The 15,846-nt window shown below is 44.9% G+C and overlaps 1 pseudogene; it reads left to right on the top strand.

Annotated features, from left to right (window-relative positions):
• The first annotated feature begins 32 nt into the window (after positions 1 to 32).
• LOC122146481 overlaps positions 33 to 15,846 on the top strand; it is a 52,439-nt pseudogene continuing 36,625 nt past the window's right edge.

Raw genomic sequence — 15,846 nt, 5'->3', positions numbered from 1 at the left:
AACTGTTTTTCTGATCAATAAATTAGACTGTGTCAAGCCTTTTGACTATGACCTTCAACGCTTCAGAGAAGATCTCCGAGTCATCATCATCAAACCCAGCTGAACTAGCCTCTTTTGGAAACCGTGTGTTAAAAACCAGTGAGAAACTCATTTCTACATTAGTGAAGCCGACAGACACAAGTGCCAATGTCAGTTTTACTCTTGCTTCTGTAGGTAAGTGGAGACACAATCATTATTGATGATAAAACTGAGATTATATATGATGCAATGGACTTCATTCAGTCTAGAGAGCAGCAATGAGTCAGACAGCAGCCATGCTGAAAGCAGCATTACTATATGACTGTGCAGGCTAGAGTTATGAACTTTTTATTATAAGCAAGTGAATAGTATATTTTGTTGATGTCAAAGGTCAGTATTTTGTACAAATTCATTGACTTTGAGATGTAAGAGTTAAATGCATTTATTCATATAGCAGATTAAAGGAAACACTGTTTTAAAGTTGACCTGAAGGATTCAAACTACATCAGAGATGAAAACCCAACAATAGTGAATAGTTGTTTTGTCTTTTGTGCAAAATCAATGATTGAACTTGACTTTTTACATACATCCCCAGTCTAGAGTTGGGAAGGAGTAATAAAGAAAGTGGTGGAGGAATGGAGGGAGCTTTCCCCTTCTACTGACTCACACACAACACCGTAATCGATACAAAACAGTATAAAATTTATTGAACACAAGGCAGCAAACAGAGCTTCAGGAGGGGTCAAGGCCAACATAATAAACAGAACATACTAATTCCCAAAAGCAAAGCTACCTAATTCTAACAAATAAAAAAACAAAACAACAACAACAAATGTAAGAAATATTACAATAACTCCCTTGCTTTCCTTAAGAAGTGTAGTCAAAATAAATGCCAACACACCTCCCAATAGCTTCCCACAAAAAAATAAAAATAAAAAAAAAGAAACAAAATAAGTGTTGGTCTTAACAAAAAAGAAAAGAACTCACATTTTTGGGTTAAATTAATCCTCCCACGAGAGGATCTTTCAACACACTCTTGTCAACAACATGTTAAACACAAACACAGTCAACAGAAGACACTCTTGCGCCAAGCCTCCACACTCCAGACATCTCAGATCTGCCTTTTAACTCCAAAACATTTCCTCTGGTGGGCCAATCAGGATAGTGCAGTCATCAGCAGAATGATCCAAGTACACCCAAGTAGATATAACTGCAGGCCGGAGATCTCCAAAATGGGGCGTGAACTCCAAAATTGGGCAGAACCTCCAAAATGGGGTGGGGTCTCCTCGCGCAAACACTTTCACCATTGGCTCTGGCTCCAGCCAATTGTTATTGACTTACATTTCAAAATAAAATTTTCTAAATTAAACATTGTTTCTAGTTCATTTTATTTTCATAAAATAAAATATGCTATATAAATAAATATTCTCTGTGAGACCAACCCCAAAGCTTGTGGCCAGTGATGTTCAGACTGGAGTTTGAACCTCTGCTTAATGATATAAACGTGAATCACCCACGAGGTCTCCCGCGAGCCATCCCAGCGCAGCTCTAATGCTTTTTTCTCAGCAACGGGCCATCCTGGGGCTCGAAATTTGCAATTTACAAACGAGTACCAGTTGGGGAGTTATGGAAAAAAGGTGCCATTGTCCGGCGAGGTCCAGTTGGGGAGTTATGGAATGATCTCATATCGCATAGTGTAGGAAACAACACTTTAACTGACACAACCAATAAAATCTTTAGAATCAGTTATGGGGCGGCGTTTGCACTTAAGTTGATTGGGGGGAAAAATTGCGCTTGCTGTGTCATGTGCCTGTCTGTCAATGAGAGGAAGCCACGCCCTATTTTGGAGCTCCCACCCCGTTTTTGAGTTGCCTGCCCAATTTGGAGATCTCCAGGCTGCAGTTACACCCTTCTAAATACACCGAGAAGCACCCGGCTGCAGCCTGCAGATCAAGGCGGGGCTGCACCTGGGGCTGGGCTGCACGTGTCACCCGCCCCATACCTACTCTGATTGGTTCGACAGTCTTTCATAGACATACATGATAGGAAATGTGTGTGTAGTTAGTGTAGGATGGAGTATGTTGTTTAAAAAGCTAAAAACTGTGCAGTTTTACAAAGCCTTCATTATAATGCACAGAAGAAAAAAATAAAACATTAGCCTGTAACTCGCCATGTCCCTGAAATGATTGTTTTGTTAAATTAAACTGATCTTTAGGCTAACAGATGAACACCTCACTACATTTAATAAATGAATTGGGTTTATTATCCACAGTGGGAGGATCAGGTCTTCAGATAGAAGAATGAATTATGAATTAAATCATTTTTGTAAATTTGATTTTCATATCATGAGTATGAGAAAGTATTGTTTTAATTTATATAGGATGACAAGACAGTTATTGTTACGTATAATTATCTGAAACAGGCTAATGTCTGCTGTGTGCCATTTCAATTTTTATAAAACTTTAATTTTCTTTACTACATTGCAAAGCATAGACTTTTCCTCCCCTTAATTTCAGGAAAATATGCTGCTCCTCATTCTTTTAAAGTGAAGAAATCGAGAAACGTTTATTTCTAACGGTCGTGATGATTCTGAAAGGACATACATGTAATATGTTGCTATAGTAGTATTTTAGTGCAGTTGTCTCACAGCCACTGCGGGCAAATATTAAGATAAACTTTATAAAGTATCATCTATTTATATTAAATTAATATATTAAATTGGTATCTTTTCCGATAGCCATTTTGTGACCATTACTGAGCCGATTCTTTTCATTCAGCTGGAATGCTTAACGTGCCTTAATGCATTAAAAGTTTTTTTTTTTTTTTTTTTTTTTTTTTTAAGACCAAACTCTGTAAACACATTACTAATAGAGTATTCTACTCACAGACAAGCAGATGAGTCCAGAATAAGAATGCAATGCGTTTAATTAGCCTACGTGTAAAGCATTTTCCTTCCATAGAAAACCATTAGACTAAAAGAAAATGCTTAACGTGGCGTAATTTAAAACGTGTTTTAAAAAGAACAAACTCAGTAAACATTTTTAATAAAGCATTCTATTTACAGACAAGCAGGTTATGAGAGGAAAATGCTTAACACGTAATTAAACACATTGTGTTCATATTCTGGGCTCATATCTGCTTGTCTGTGAATATAATGCTTTATTAATAATTTGTTTACTGAGTTTGGTCTTTTTAAAACACTGTTTTAATGCATAAAGCCACGTACTTTCACATTAAGCGCTTTAGAATGTCCCAGTGATTCATTTGTGTATTCGACTGGTCCAGAAGATTAAACTTGCAGCAGCTAACATCTCATGATTCAAAAATCAGACATAGAGAGTCAAGTTAACAATAAACAACTGTGCATTATAATGAAGGCTTTGTAAACTGCACAGCGTTTTTAGCTTTTTAAACAACATACTCCGTCCTTACAAAGCCTTCATTATAATGCACAGAAGAAGAAGAAAAACATTAGCCTGTAACCCTCACTGTCCCTGAAATGATTGTTTTGTTAAATTAAGATGATCTTTAGGCAGTGTTGAGTACTCAAGACCGTATTTTAATGGTCTTGGTCTTGTCATGGACTTGTGTGCATTTTGACTTGGTATTGACATATTAGGAATTGGACTTAATCCCGAGTCCACTTGAGTCCCAATCAAAATATTTCATGATTATTACTGTATGTTAATATTTCTTTAAATTGATATATGATTGTAGGGCTCTATGATTTCAGAAATAAAAACGGAATTTGCAGTTTAACGCGGAATTTCACAGAATTTGTCCAATTTTGAATGAATTAATCAAAAGTAGGTCATTGCACTTACATCAAATCACGATATGGACTAGTACCTGTAAATATTAAGCCGGAAAAGTCTATTTAAATATGTATCCTGCATGTTCTGCGTGTCTGTGTTAATGAATGGAGCAGAAGCGCGACTTCATTTATTACACACACTGAAGCATGCGTGACGCTCACGGTGATTTCAGCGTGATTTTGACCGTTTGATTTGAGTAAAACTAGTGTCATATCACATACACAGAACTGTAAAGGTATTCATGGTAACCTGTCAAAATAAAAGTCCAGTTTAATTTAAAGACAATATTTGCCAGAAATATATTACTATTGTTCAGCAGAATGTACATAGCCTAGGCTGCTACTACTACTACTAATAAAATCAAACAAACATTATTTTTTTAAGGAATAATCACACAACATTTCTTCCATGTTTTATTTTTAATAGTAAATCCCATTTGTTTACAAAAAAATAAAAGTTTGCTTAATTTTCAATAATTAAAAAGAAAAATTAAATGAAATGTCTTATGCCTTCATTTGATAACCAGAAAAATTTAAATGCACAACAGAATTTCTGAGAAAAAAAAAAAAAAAAAAATTTCATAAGACTATTTTAAGAAAAAAAAAAGAATAAATTAAGTTGTTTTTATGCATTTAAATAATTAGACATGCTAAAACACAGAATTAGGTAACAATAAAACATACGGTGAAAAAATAAAAAAAAACATTTCATAGGGCCCTAAACATGTAATATTTGTTAAACTTTTAATAAATTGTTGTGAAAATGTATATGTTGTGATTTTAATTAATTAGACATGCTTTTTGATTAATAAAATTAAATGTAACCATTAAAAAGGAGTTGAGAAAAATTAAACCAGAAAAAAAAAATGTAATCCAGAAAAATTAAACCAGAAAAAACGGAATTTGGAAAAAAAAATAAAACGGAATTTGGGAAAAAATAAAATGGATTTCATAGGGCCCTATGATTGACACGTTCAATGATTGGTGATTTTCTTGTAACGTGAGATGTTAGGCAGCAGGACTCAGGTCAGGATGTCTCATGAACTTAACACATTAACTTTTTAAAACGTCTGTTACATCATCTATTATTCAGTTTGCATATAAGAGACTCTAAAAAAGAAACATTCTGTGATATGTGGCCTTTTTACCCTTAACTGATAATATTTTTTAAACCTCTATCAAGTAAATAAAATACAGTGTACATGCCATGTTATATTTTACATACTGTTTGAGTATGGTACCAATTTTATTGTTTCCACCAAACATTTTACATACTCTTGAAGATTTCTTTAGGTCTTGTCTCAGACTTAATCTCTCTGGTCTCAGTCTTGACTCGGACTCAACCCTCTCTGAACTCGGTCTTGACTCGGACTCGAATGAGCTGGTCTCGACTACAACACTGTCTTTAGGCTAACAGACGAACAACCACTACATTTAGTCAGTTAATTGGGTTGATTATCCACAGAGGAAGGATCAGGTCTTCAGATTTAATTATGAATTAAATAATTTTTGAAAATTTGATTATTTCATATCATCAGAATATAAGAAAGGAAATGAAAAGGATGTATCAGTATTGTTTTAATTTATATAGCATGACAAGACAATTATTGTTAAGTATAATTATCTGCAACAGGCTAATGCACTGTAAAACCTGACAAGTCACAGTAACTCAAACCGTTTGAGTAAACAGATTGCCTTTACTTAAACCATGTAAGTTTTAAAACTTTGCAATTATGTAATCAAGTGATTAATTAAGTGCTGATTGAGCTTTAGTGATGAACAGCTGCTGTTTACAAACAGCATCATCAGCTCCACTTATTAGTAACCAGACTGACTTTATTTCTGTCAGACGTCTACAGAAGATCTTATTGAGAATTAACTAAGGTTTAGATGTTGATTTATTGTTTACATTTGAAGTAACCATGTTAGAGATCAGCGTTTGCTTTAGTTGGGCTCTTGACCCTTGATTTCTGTCTTAGATTATTTTTTTTGGACGTTGTAACCATGTGTTTTTGAAACACCTTTGTTATAACTCAAAAAACCCAGAGAAAATATGATCAGGTATTGGTTGTTTTACAGCATATTGGTGGTGATGATAATCATCAATTATGGAACTGCTTATACTTCAAAATCTTACTAAATAGGTGTTCTATAGTTAGTTCAGTTGATTACAATGAAAACCATTCAAAAAGTCAGTAGTTCTTTCATAATCAATTAATATAAAGGCCTTTCCAAACAGTTTGGTCTTCTATGGTGTCAATTAGTCACACACAGACATCAATAATCAGAATATGAACCTCAACAATGGTTACAAAAAAAAAAAAAAAAGAACATGCTGCAATGCATGCTGGGTACTATTGTAGTACAAAACCTCATCCATGGCTCCCAGCATGCTCTGCTGCATTGTTTTTTTTGTTTGTTTGTTTGTTTTCTGGTCACCATTGTTGAGGTTCATATGCTGATTATTGATGTCTGTGTGTGACTAAATGACACCATAAAAGACCAAACTGTTTGGTAATTTCTTTATATTAACTGATTATCACAGAACCATTGGTTCTTAGAATCACTTTTACTGTAATCAATCCAACTAATTACACAACACCTATTTCATCAGAGATTAGACTCCAAACAGTTCAATAATCAATGATTATCATCACCAATATACAGTATAACAACCAACATCTAGGTACAGGTTAGATAAAAAAAAAAAATGCTAACCTGAATGCACTGTAAGTTGCTTTGGATAAAAGCAGCTTCTAAGAGTGTGAGTGTGTGTAAAACACATGTTGATATTTTCTCTGGGCTTTTGAGTTACAACAAATGGTTACAACAGCCAAAGAAAAAACTAAGACAGAAATCAAGGGTCAAGAGCCCAACTAAAGCAAACACTGATCTCTAACACACTGTAAAACCCGCCAAGTAACTTAACTCAAACCGTTTGAGTAAACAGATATCCTTAAAAACCTGACAAGTTAGGTTTACTCAAACAGTTTGAGGAAACCGATTGCCTTAAACCATTTAAGTTAAACCATTTAAGTTTTAAAACTAACATACTGTAAAACCCGACAAGTAACGTAACTCAAACCTTTTGTGTAAACAAATATCCTTAAAAACATGACAAGTTGGGTTTACTCAAACCGTTTGAGGAAACCGATTGCCTTAAACCCGGGGTGCCCAACCCTGCTCCTGGCGATCGACTGTCCTGCATTGTTTAGCTTCAACCCTAATCAAACACACCTGCCTTTAATTTAAGTGAGCCTGAAGACCTTAATTAGTTGCTTCAGGTGTGTTTGATTAGGGTTGGAGCTAAACTTTGTAGGACAGTCGATCGCCAGGAGCAGGGTTGGGCACCCCTGGCCTTAAACCATTTAAGTTTTAAAACTTAACAGTTATGAGTACTCTGAACTTAATTCAGTTGAGTTCACTGAAAGAAGATATACATTGCAATTAAGTAATTAAGTGATTAATTGAGTGATAATTGAGCATTAGTGATGAACACCTGCTGTTAACAAACAGAATTACTGAAGAAAAGAGAGAAAAGGAATTACAACTGACTTCAGACACAGCCTCACTAAAACCTGACAAGTTATGTTAACTCAAACCCTTTGAGGAAACCGATTGCCTTAAACCATTTAAGTTTTAAAACTAATAGTTGTGAGTACTCTGAACTTAATTCAGTTGAGTTCACTGAAAGAAGATGTCACAAGGTGACGATCTTTAGGGGCGGAACCAAAATTCGGGAAGTTTGGTTCCGCCCGGAAGTGTTTCCGCCCGGACCGGAAAAACAGAACAACGGAACTTCCGGTAGCGCCGTAAGAAGGAAAATCAGGGAATTCGATGCACCTGTGCCTAGTTAGGGACAGCGGTTTGGTGATTGGAGGATACGCTGGACAAGGCAGTACTTAAGGCCAAGTTATTTCAAAGTCTGGGGGCTTTTTCTGGTGTGTGTGAAGCACTGTGTTGTGCCCGTCTTGGTGCGCTTCTGGTGGCTTGTCTAACTCTCTCTCTCCCTCAGGCTGGAATTGTATGATTGTGAAGACATCGCGAACCTTAAAGGTTGAGAAGTGAACGGATTATACGGCGAACTGAGACGACGTGAAAAAAGGGATTGGAAGCGGCATTGATGTGAGTACTAAGAGCCAGTCGAAAGTGCCCTGTATATTGACCTGGCGTTGTGTAGATCTCTCCAGGAGGAGGAGGGCGGCCCTACCCCTAATATAGCGTGGTGGGAGAGCCGAAGGAATACTTATTGAAGTAGTCACAACGACGACATCACTAGCTAGGCCGCATACTCCATCGCCAGATCCGAACCAAGCGAAGTGAAGGAAGACGGGTGTCCTTTTCGTACACTGAGTGTGGTGGGTGAGTCTTCGTGCTGTGAAAACCTATAATTTTGACGTGGTGTTGTATATTGCTGTGGGCTGCTGTGTATTGCCGTGTGTCCTGTCAGATAAACCCCCGCCTTCACGCACTTCGTCGCGGGAGGACAAGGAGACTGCTGGTCCTAGCCTAGTTCAGTACAGTATATGTTGTGAGCGTGCTTCAGATCTCCGGAGATAGCACGGTACGCTGTGTTCAGCCCAGAGGTGAAAGCCATCCAAAGCAGAGTAACTGTGCTTTGTGTCCAAGTTGATACCTGTGGAGAGGAAAGGAAAGAGAGAGTGAGTAACACAAGGAGAACCAGAGGGAACCTGTACTTACAGTACGCTGTGTTCAGCCCAGAGGTGAGAGCCATTCAAAGCAAACTAACTGAGCTATTGTGCCCAAGTTGATATCTGTGGAGAGAAAAGGAGAGAGAGGGAATAACACGAGGAGGAATAGAGCGAACCCTGTGTACTTACAGTACGCTGTGTCCAGCCCAGAGGTGAGAGCCATTCAAAGCAAACTAACTTTGCTATTGTGCCCAAGTTGATACCTGTGGAGAGAAAAGGAAAGAGAGAGTGAGTAACACAAGGAGAAACAGAGGAAACCTGTACTTACAGTACGCTGTGTTCAGCCCAGAGGTGAGAGCCATTCAAAGCAAACTAACTGTGTTATTGTGCCCAAGTTGATACCTGTGGAGAGAAAAGGAGAGAGAGTGAATAACACGAGGAGGAATAGAGCGAACCCCTGTACTTACAGTACGCTGTGTCCAGCCCAGAGGTGAGAGCCATTCAAAGCAAACTAACTGTGCTATTGTGCCTAAGTTGATACCTGTGGAGAGAAAAGGAGAGAGAGTGGGTAACACGAGGAGAGACCGAGGAAACCTGTACTTACGCCGCTGCCTACCTGTGGAGAAAGAGCAAGCGAGTGAGCACCCAAGGAATGAGACGAACTGTGTGAACCAGTACTTACCGTGAGCTGTATTCAGCGAAGAGGAGGAAGAAGGAGGGCGCTACGGATACCTAAGACTCAGGCCGGGGCCCGAGTCCCACGCCCCGGATCCCCGTGGCCCCCTTGCTCCCTGACCTCTTCCCGGCCATAGCCCATCTGGAGGGCCGAGTCAGAGTTTAGTTTTAATTGCCCTTTCCCTATTCCCCAAGCTATTTTTAAATATTTAAATAAAGATTGTTTTATCACTTACTTGTTCTCGTGTTGTTTGGCCATTGGGTTGGCTTTGGGGACCTCCTCGAGGTGGAAGTTGAGAAGGGGTGTGGCTTAGTCAAAGCATAGCCAGCCCCTGGGTGTGACAGATTTGGCGTAGTCGGCAGGGTTTCCACCTCGAGTTGAGTAACCAAGGTCGTCCAATGACCGACAACGCGGGGCCTTCAGCCCAACCCCGTGCCATGCCCGTTTTTATGGGGAGCCCCTGGATCCAAAAATATGGGGGGACAGAATCCGAGGTACGATTGTCTGAATGGAAGGCTCAACTAGAGTACCTGGCCGACCTACAGGGCCTTAGTGCAGCCCAGCGGCTTCAATTTGTGTTAAACTCCCTGGATGGAGAAGCGCGGCGAGAGGTGCATGCCGCCCCCGAAGCCGTTAGAGCCAACGCCCAAACCGTGTTCCAGTTCCTCACTGAACAGTATGGTGACCACACCCCCCCGTAGCTGTCCTTCGCTCCCAGTTCTTCAATTGTAAGCAGGGCCCCCCGCCAACCGATTAGAGCTTTCGCCCTGAGGTTGCGAGAGCAATTCGCCCGACTACAGACCCGTCGGGACCACGGGTTGGGAGATGGAGAGACTCTATTGCGGGACCAGTTTCTTCTGGGGTTGAAGGAGGGTCCGGTGAGACAGAGCCTACGTATCCAGTTTCGAAGGGACCCGGGTCTTACGTTCGAAGATCTGAAGAAAGAGGCACTGGCCCTGGAAGGTGATGAGACTGAGGTGAGTGGTCCCCCAGTGTGTGCGGCCGTCAGTGAAGTAGCACCAGCACAACCCGGAGGCCCTGACTGGAAGCAAGCACTGAAGGCTGAACTTTTGAAAGATGTCCGCGATCAGATGTCTGAACTGTCTAAAGCCCTCGTAGGAGAATTGCGCCAAGGACGGGCGCGGGAGGAACCACGGCCGGCGCCCCGAGACCGAGTGTACTCAGAGGGAGGCCGAGAGCCGTTCAGGCGCCCGAACCACTTTAACCGGCCCCGTTTTGAATGGGACGAGCAAGGGCGACCCATCTGCAACCGCTGTGGCAAACCAGGTCACTATAGCCGCCAGTGTGGGCCCCGCAGGGCGTCAGAAGGGGGTTTTTTAGGTCGGCCGGCCACTGTGGGTCGTGTGGCCGGGACCCCTCGAGAAGACCCTGGAAGAGGATATGGCTCTAGGAGCCAGATGATTGGGCGTAGCCCCGTGGCGAAGGTGAGAGTGTGCGGCAAGGAGATTCAATGCCTGGTAGACACAGGCTCCCAAGTGACGTTATTTGCTGAGAGTTTATCCGAAGAAGTGTTTGGGAAACAAGGGGCACCAGGGGCGGAGGCCCCCTGGCTTACTCTGAAGGGCGCAAACGGCCTCGACATCCCATATATTGACTACCGATTGACGGACCTAGAGGTTCACGGAGTGATGGTCCCCCAGAAAGGTGTGATTATCGTGCAAGACCATTGTCTGGGTGCACATCGAGCCCTGTTGGGCATGAATGTCCTCGCTGATTGCTGGGAAGAGCTATTTCGGGCTAGGCCCGTATCGAAGATACCACCTGCAGAGAGGCCCAAGTGGGAGTGTGTGGTAGCTGACTGTCAAAGGGTGCAAATGAGCCAAGTCCGCAGAGAACAGGAAGAGGTAGGAAGAGTGATGTGTCGTTTTGCTTTGTCTGTCCCCGCAAAAAGTGAGGCTGTTGTGTGGGGCGCGAGTACCGCCCCGAAGAGCGGGCCCAGAAGAGTGGGTGCTGGTGGAGCCCCATGTGGATTGTCCACAAGTGGAAGTGGCACGAGGACTAGCGACGGTCCGGCGGGGGAGAGTCCCCGTGAGGATACGGAATGTACATCCATACGCGGTGCAACTACATCGGCACCAACGATTAGCCCGTCTGACAACGGTTACACCCCACCAAGTAAGGGAAGAGAGGGATATTAGTTTTCGTCAGGTGTGCCCCACTGTCATCGAGGTGGCCCTGACACAAGTAGACACCCCATGGGGTGGTATGGAGAGGAGTGTGCCGAGCCACCTGGCGGGTGAGTCATTACAAGGGGAGGATTTAGAGCAAGCACAGACACAGAAGTTACAGGCCCTCCTTCGGAGATGGCAGCATGTGTTCGCCACCCACGATGAAGACTACGGATGCACCCAGGTGGTACAACATCATATACCTACCGGGGATGCAGGGCCCAGCCGGGAGAGGTATCGCCCAATTCCGCCCACTTTGTATACCGAGGTACGTACACTCCTGCAAGGCATGCTGAAGCAAGGAGTTGTCAGGGAAAGCAGCAGCCCGTGGGCGGCCCCCATAGTGCTGGTGCAAAAGAAGACGGGGGCTTGGAGATTCTGCATGGACTACCGTAAGCTGAACCTCGTGACTAAGAAAGACGCTTTCCCTTTGCCACGGATCAAAGATTCGCTTGCCAGCCTCACGCAGTCGGCATGGTACTCTACCCTTAGATTTGGCCAGTGGCTACTGGCAGGTGCAGGTGGCCGAAGCAGACCGGGAGAAGACTGCCTTTACAACCCCGTTTGGACTATTTGAATGGGACCGGATGCCTTTCGGGCTCTGTAACGCTCCGGCCACCTTCCAGCGGCTGATGCAGCGGTGCTTGGGAGGTCAGTTAATGGAGTCAGTATTAGTTTACCTGGATGATGTGATTGTCTACTCCCCAGATTTTGATTCACACCTGAGGCACCTCGAGGAAGTCTTTCGGGCCATGGAGAAGTACGGATTGAAACTACAGCCCAATAAGTGTCACTTACTACGGAGAGAAGTCAACTTTCTGGGCCACGTGGTCAGTGCGGCTGGAGTGTCCGTAGATCCTGGAAAGGTATCGGCCGTGAAGGACTGGAAGGCCCCGAAGACAGTGAGGCAAGTGCGATCCTTTTTAGGATTTGTGGGATACTATAGGCGTTTCATAAAGGACTTTTCAAAAATTGCTAAACCCCTTAATCAGTTGCTGGTTGGCACAGGTCGTAACCGGGGCCGGGGGTCGCCCAACGTAGACTGGGATGCAAATTGTGAGTCGGCGTTCCAGACATTGAAGCAGGAGCTGCTACAGGCCCCTATCTTGGCATACGCAGATTTCACAAAACCATTCCTTTTGTATACAGATGCCAGCAATCTCGGGCTGGGAGCGGTGTTGGCTCAACGGCAGGACGGAGTCGAGAGGGTCATCGCGTATGCCAGCCGGAGCCTCCACCCAGCCGAGAGGAACGATGCGAACTATAGTTCTTTCAAATTGGAGCTGCTGGCGTTGAAGTGGGCCCTAAGTGAGAAATTTAAAGACTACCTCTGGGGTGCCAAGGTGACGATCATTACAGACAATAACCCATTAGTACACTTACAGACGGCGAAGCTGGGAGCCGTGGAGCAGCGGTGGGTGGCCCAACTGGCCAACTTTGACTATCAACTACAGTACCGACCAGGGCGTGAACACACGAACGCGGACGTCCTCTCAAGGCTGCCCGAAGCGGAAAGCCCCGGAGGGGCCAGCCCGGAGGAGGGCTATATGGTAGGAGCAGTAGAGGCACCAGGCAGCAGACAAGAGGCCGTGCCTGAGAACTGGGGATGGGATCCCCGTCGGTGGAGGGAGAGACAGGCCAGGGATCAAGATGTGCGGCTGGGAAGAGAATGGCTGGAACAGGGCCGACGGCTGACGCCAGCGGAGAGGTTAGCCCAGACGGATACTGGGAGGAGGCTGCTGGGGCAATGGGACAGGCTGGAGCTGAGAGATGGCGTTCTGTGCAGAAGGGTCAGTGACCCGAAGTTTTGGGCGAAGAAGTACGCCAGATCGTGGTACCCGCAGATGAGGTAACGGCTTTAGTTTCGGCGTACCACAACCAGTTGGGGCACCAGGGACAGGAGAGGACCGTGTCCCTGCTTAGGAGATTCTTCTTTTGGCCCGGGCTAGAGGCATCGGTGCACGCCCTAATTCAAGCTTGCCCGAGATGCATATTGTTTAAGTCCAGACGGGAGGTCCGAGCGCCAATGGTACCCATCCATGCGAAGGCCCCCCTTCATATCATGGCTATGGACTTCTTGACACTGGGCTGACCACGAGATCGCTACCAGAACATCTTGGTAATAACGGATTTGTTCACAAAGTACGCTTGGGCTATCCCCCACCCTCGACCAGACTGCAACCACCACCGCTACAGTTTTATGGCGGGCCGTCTTCCAGACGTTCGGATGCCCGGAGTTTCTGCACTCCGATCAAGGAGCCAACTTTGAGTCCAGGGTAATTAGAGAACTATGCCAGTTGTACGGTTGCACGAAAACTCACACCACTTCGTATCATCCTCAGGGGAACGGCGGCTGTGAGAGATTCAATCAGACCCTAATGGGGGCTGCTGGGGACCTTGGACCAACAACGGCAGGACGATTGGGTGAGTGCCTTGCCAAACCTCCAACAGGGCCTATAACAACAGTATACATAGTACTACGGGTTACGCCCCCACTTACCTGATGTTTGGCAGACACATACGAATGCCTACTGACCTGGTCCTAGGAGTGACAGCCGACCAAGAGGAAGCAAGTGTAACGGAGTGGGTGGGGCGCCATCACCAGCGCTTGCATTTCGCCTATGAGCAGGTGTCGAAAAGGATACAGACGGCAGGAGAGAAAAGTAAGCGGTTGTATGATCGGGACTGCTAGAGAAGCCCCTCTACTGCCAGGAGAGAGGGTGTTGGTGAGAGATAATCGGCGGCAGGGGAAGGGGAAACTGAGTGACCGTTGGGAGGCCACCCCTTATGTAGTCTGCCGGCAGCAGAGGCCGGGACAGCCGGTCTATACCATCCGGCCAGAAGGGAAGTCAGGCCCCGACCGTGTGGTGCACCGGAACATGATTCGCCCATGCCCTAACTACCCTGAAGCCGTGGAAGAAGTCCCCACGGAACCTGTACCAGCGGCCCCCTGGATTGAAGGTTGGGCTGTGGTACCAGGGAGACCCGTGGTGGCACCACCCCCGATCGCCCCGAGAGAACCAGAAGCAGCCCCTGAACAAGCTGAGCCCGATTCACCAGTGAGACGATCCCAGCGAGAGAACCGAGGCCGACCCCCTGCCCGCTATGGGGAGTGGACAGTCCGAGGACGTTCTAGGGGACTAGAACGGATTGGCGGGGGAGGATGTCACAAGGTGACGATCTTTAGGGGCGGAACCAAAATTCGGGAAGTTTGGTTCCGCCCGGAAGTGTTTCCGCCCGGACCGGAAAAAACAGAACACCGGAACTTCCGGTAGCGCCGTAAGAAGGAAAATCAGGGAATTCGATGCACCTGTGCCTAGTTAGGGACAGCGGTTGGTGATTGGAGGATACGCTGGACAAGGCAGTACTTAAGGCCAAGTTATTTCACAGTCTGGGGGCTTTTTCTGGTGTGTGTGAAGCACTGTGTTGTGCCCGTCTTGGTGCGCTGCTGGTGGCTGTCTAACTCTCTCTCTCCCTCAGGCTGGAATTGTATGATTGTGAAGACATCGCGAACCTTAAAGGTTGAGAAGTGAACGGATTATACGGCGAACTGAGACGACGTGAAAAAAGGGGATTGGAAGCGGCATTGATGTGAGTACTAAGAGCCAGTCGAAAGTGCCCTGTATATTGACCTGGCGTTGTGTAGATCTCTCCAGGAGGAGGAGGGCGGCCCTACCCCTAATATAGCGTGGTGGGAGAGCCGAAGGAATACTTATTGAAGTAGTCACAACGACGACATCACTAGCTAGGCCGCATATTCCATCGCCAGATCCGAACCAAGCGAAGTGAAGGAAGACGGGTGTCCTTTTCGTACACTGAGTGTGGTGGGTGAGTCTTCGTGCTGTGAAAACCTATAACTTTTGACGTGGTGTTGTATATTGCTGTGGGCTGCTGTGTATTGCCGTGTGTCCTGTCAGATAAACCCCCCGCCTTCACGCACTTCGTCGCGGGAGGACAAGGAGACTGCTGGACCTAGCCTAGTTCAGTACAGTATATGTTGTGAGCGTGCTTCAGATCTCCGGAGATAGCACGGTACGCTGTGTCCAGCCCAGAGGTGAAAGCCATCCAAAGCAGAGTAACTGTGCTTTGTGTCCAAGTTGATACCTGTGGAGAGGAAAGGAAAGAGAGAGTGAGTAACACAAGGAGAACCAGAGGGAACCCTGTACTTACAGTACGCTGTGTTCAGCCCAGAGGTGAGAGCCATTCAAAGTAAACTAACTGTGCTATTGTGCCCAAGTTGATATCTGTGGAGAGAAAAGGAGAGAGAGGGAATAACACGAGGAGGAATAGAGCGAACCCTGTACTTACAGTACGCTGTGTCCAGCCCAGAGGTGAGAGCCATTCAAAGCAAACTAACTGTGCTATTGTGCCCAAGTTGATACCTGTGGAGAGAAAAGGAAAGAGAGAGTGAGTAACACAAGGAGAAACAGAGGAAACCTGTACTTACAGTACGCTGTGTTCAGCCCAGAGGTGAGAGCCATTCAAAGCAAACTAACT

This window comes from Cyprinus carpio, chromosome A1 (genome assembly GCF_018340385.1).
Source record: "Cyprinus carpio isolate SPL01 chromosome A1, ASM1834038v1, whole genome shotgun sequence".
NCBI lineage: Eukaryota > Metazoa > Chordata > Actinopteri > Cypriniformes > Cyprinidae > Cyprinus > Cyprinus carpio.
The sequence above is the reverse complement of the archived record's forward strand: the minus strand, read 5'-3'. Positions and strand labels throughout refer to the sequence as shown.